A 4,480-nucleotide genomic window follows, 5' to 3' on the forward strand; every position below is an offset into this window, starting at 1 on the left:
GACCGGCAACATGGCCAAACGTACCAAGAAGGTTGGGATCATCGGTAAATATGGGACCCGCTATGGGGCCTCCCTCCGGAAAATGGTGAAGAAAATTGAAATCAGCCAGCATGCCAAGTACACTTGCTCTTTCTGTGGCAAAACCAAGATGAAGAGATGAGCTGTGGGGATCTGGCACTGTGGTTCCTGCATGAAGACAGTGGCTGGCGGTACCTGGACGTACAATACCACTTCTGCTGTCACGGTAAAGTCCGCCATCAGAAGACTGAAGGAATTGAAAGACCAGTAGACGCTCCTCTACTCTTTGAGACATCACTGGCCTATAATAAATGGGTTAATTTATGTTAAAAAAAAAAAAAAAGAATTATTCTACCTTCCCTTTATGAATTATACTAAAATGTAATGTAGATAACATTTCTCCTTATAGAAATATTCTAACTAATAAAGAAAAAGAATTAAAATATCATCACTTTGGCCAGGCATGGTGGCTCACGCCTGTAATTCCAGCACTTTTGGAGATCGAGGCGGGCAGATCACGAGGTCAGGAGTTCAAGACCAGCCTGACCAAAATGGTGAAACTCCGTCTCTACTAAAAATGCAAAAAATTAGCCGGGCGTGGTGGCATGTGCCTGTAATCCCAGCTACTCTGGAGGCTGAGGCAGTGGAATTGCTTGAACCAGGGAAGTGGAGGTTGCAGTGAGCCGAGATGGCACCACTGCACTCCAACCTGGGTGACAGAGCGAAGATTCCGTCTCAAAAAGAAAAAGACAAATAAATAAAATATCATCATTTTGCAAGTCTAATAAATCACAGGATCTAAGAATTGAAAAGAAAGGCTGCTAACATTACGAAAGGAGAATGTGAGACATGATGTGCTTCCTGGTGGAAGCATACACCACCACAGATTAAACAGCGTCACCTACACAAAGAAAGCTGAATCTGACTAAGCCTCTAGACCCAATTACCAATTCTTGGGAAATGCAGTGTAGAAGTCAAAGAAACACCTTAAATCACATCATGTGGAAACCATCAACAAAATCCAAACTTTGGAAAACTCTACAGGACAAATGATCTAATTCCATCAACAAATATTTTGCAAAGGAAAAACAAGAGGGAGGGGAAAGAAACCTACAGATTAAAAAAAAAAAAACTTAAAATACCTATCAAATGAAACAATAAAACAATACTATTATTAAAGATGCACACTGGATCAGGACAGTGCTGACTCTTAGGAAGACTGTAATTGGGAGGAAGAATTGAACAGCTTCTGGGTACAGCTGGCAAGGTTCTATCTCCTGACCTGAGTGATGGCTGTAAGCATGTGTGCTTTAGATTAATTCATTAATGTAAACATTTATGAGATTTTCCATTTATATTTTAATCATAAAAACTTTTAATGAAATGCTTATATATATGTCATATTTGTAACTTACACATTTTTTTATTTGTTAATTTGATCATATCCTCTCAAAGTTAATTAATATGTATCAAATCTGACCACCAGACATACCTCTTTAGAAGAAAGAAGATCTCCACAAATTGCATTCTCAAGCAGTACACCTTACACTTTTCTGAATGTTAAAGAAACTGAAAGCAAAACTTACCATATGCCAGCTCCTAAGACTGGGAAAACCAATTGCATCATAGATACAGGCTTAAGTCATGGTGAATCAATACACAACAAGATCAATGGCCTTTAGAAAAATAAAGAACACAAACTGGTAATTCACAGAAAAAATACAAATTACCAAAAGGCAGTAAATGACAACCCCTCAATAGCTAAGACTAGGAGTGATGACACCCTCCAGAGAGAGGTCCCCAACCCCTAGGCCATGGACCAGTAACAGTGACCTGTAAGAACAAACCACGCAGCAGAAGATGAGTGGCGGGCAAGCGAGCATTACCACCTGAGCTCCACCTCCTGTCAGATCACCGGCCACATCAGATTCTCACAGGAACTCGAACCCTATTGTGCACTGAATCAAACCAAGGCTTGATGATCTGAGGTGGAGGAGTTTCATCCTGAAACTCCCCGACCCCCTAGTCCATGGAGAAATTGTCTGACACAAAACTCGTCCCTGGTGCCAAAAAGGTTGGGGACCACTGCTCTATAGTAATGGCTAGGGTATAGGAAAACCAGCATTCACATTATTGTCAGGAGTATAAGTTAACATAAATTTTAGAAATCAATTTGGCTTTATCTTTTACATTCTGAAGGTATATTATTTGAGCAAATCCATTTCTATCAAATCCCTCTACAGAAATAAGAAATAAAGACATAAAGTATGCTACAATACTTTAATAATGTAAAATATGAGAATCATCTAAATGTCCATTAATGGGAAATTTAAGCTATGCGACAAAGCCATTCAAAAGAATGATGTGTACTTTCCCCGAAATCTCTCCACAACATAAGTGCAAAAAGTAAAATACATATCAGTGTATAAAGATACTAATGGGAGCCACACTACACCAACTGTTCTATCAGGAGTAAATATCTATATAATTCTAGCATTGGGCCAAGAAAGTATGGATACCAATTTAACTAAACCACATTACTGTCCATACCCCTTTGAAGGATAGCCTGCAAGATTATAAACGTTAGTATCACCACTTTACCAGTGCTGTTACAGAATACATGACATCTGTGCGGAACTTACAACAGTCAAGCATATCATCCTGGGACCCAATGGGCTGAGATGAATTGGAACTACCTCAGTTTGTCAGTCATCTTAATCTGGACAAAAGCGAAATGGAGTATTATTTCACAATACATAAGTTAACACAAGATAGAGAAGCCACAGAGTTAGAAATTAAACACACTTCATAAATACCTCACATAAACTTGTGACTGCTGGGTGAGAGTAGCCACGCCTGGCAGCCATGGACCCTTGACAGTTATCAGGCTGGGTGTGGCTACTTACTGGTCCCATGTGCCACTGAACCAACCAGGCTCTAAACCCTTTCTTTCTTTTGGGAGATGAACAAATTCAAGGATTTACTATACTTACAAAGAGTATTTTATCTATCTGTTCACGAACAATAGGAAGGGCTGAGTGGTGGAATGCATCAGAGCTTTCTGTTACAAAATTCTTAATCGTCTGGATTGTAATCATTACTTGTAATCGACCCTGCTTCAGGAGGCCAGGAACTTCCCTGGCCATTTGACAATTCTGCTTTCTGTTGAGAATACACAGAATTAGTCAACTTTTTCATCCCCAAAAGAGAAACTATGTAAGTTATATCAAGATATTAGAATAGAGATGTTCCTTAATCTTTTTATTTTACACCACCATGAAAGTATTTTGCATGCCTATTCTGTCTCGGTTAGAGAAAAGCAGCCCCCTCCCAGTGCCAAAATAAGAAAGGAACAATTGTAGCTGAATGCCATCACTGTTGCTCAATCACACCTTGGGATAAAGAGCTCAGAACAGTTAGTAGATAATATGACACTGAGCAAATCCTCCTCTCTGGGCTGCTTCTTCACAAAGTGAAGATAGTAACTGGAATTTGGAGAGGTCAAAATGAGATATAAAATAGCATGCACTTAGTAAGCTTCTGTTAGCACACTGTACCAATCAGGTTATTTTAAGGAACAATCAATTAATTACAAAAAGCCACCAAAAAAGAAACAGAAACTACGAGTTCTCTGCACATAGATATCTATGTAAAGGCTTTTAATCAAAGCGGCATAAACCTGTGGAAGTACTGCTCTTAACACGTGGAGTCGCATCATTCCTGCTTTCAAGAGGACTGTAAGCAACAATATTTCACAGGACAGTTCTCGATTACACCATTACCACCACCCCCAGATTTTACTATACTTCCTCTCCTCTGGATATAGAAACATAATGAAGTTAGGGCCACACACAGGTAGAGCTAAGCGTGCACTCTGGTCTAAAGCAAACACTGACAGTTCAGGAGAGGCCCTTGCTTGGGGAATACTGATGCTGCTGATGAAGTGAATATCTCAGAAACACCTATTACCTCGCCTCTAACATCTTCTCAAGTGAAAAACAGGAACTTTTCACTCGATAAGAAATTCCAGTATACCAGTATCAGTTTCCAGTATCTACTTTGCCGGAAGAAACTTTAAGTTAATAGTTTCTACATGTAGTTATCACCAGCAGTGTCATTTTAGATAAAGAAGTTTATTTCAATGGATAGAAAAATGTCTTTTTTCCATGCATTAAAACTGAGGCCTGACAAGCTATAGCCCATGCCAGCCCCATTTTTGCAAATAAAGTTTTACTGAAAAACAATCTAACCAATTTATTTGTATTATCTATGACAGCTTTCATTCAGTAACGTTCAGTAGTTGCAACTGACACAGCAGGTGGCTCGCACAGCCTAAAATATCTACTATCTGGCCCTTGAAGAAACTCAACCCTTGTATTAAAATATTACAATGCTAGAGTAAGTAAAACTTCATTTCAAAGAAAACAAATTGAGAATACAAAAATACAAATGACATGCTTGC

The 4,480-nt window shown here is 39.0% G+C and overlaps 1 pseudogene; it reads left to right on the plus strand.

The window, feature by feature from the left end:
• On the plus strand, positions 1-360 carry LOC105722427 (large ribosomal subunit protein eL43-like; annotated as a pseudogene).
• The last annotated feature ends 4,120 nt before the right edge of the window (positions 361-4,480 follow it).

Source organism: Aotus nancymaae, unplaced genomic scaffold, assembly GCF_030222135.1.
Source record: "Aotus nancymaae isolate 86718 unplaced genomic scaffold, 86718_ANA_hifiasm-v0.15.2.pri h1tg000014l, whole genome shotgun sequence".
NCBI classification, from domain to species: Eukaryota; Metazoa; Chordata; class Mammalia; order Primates; family Aotidae; genus Aotus; species Aotus nancymaae.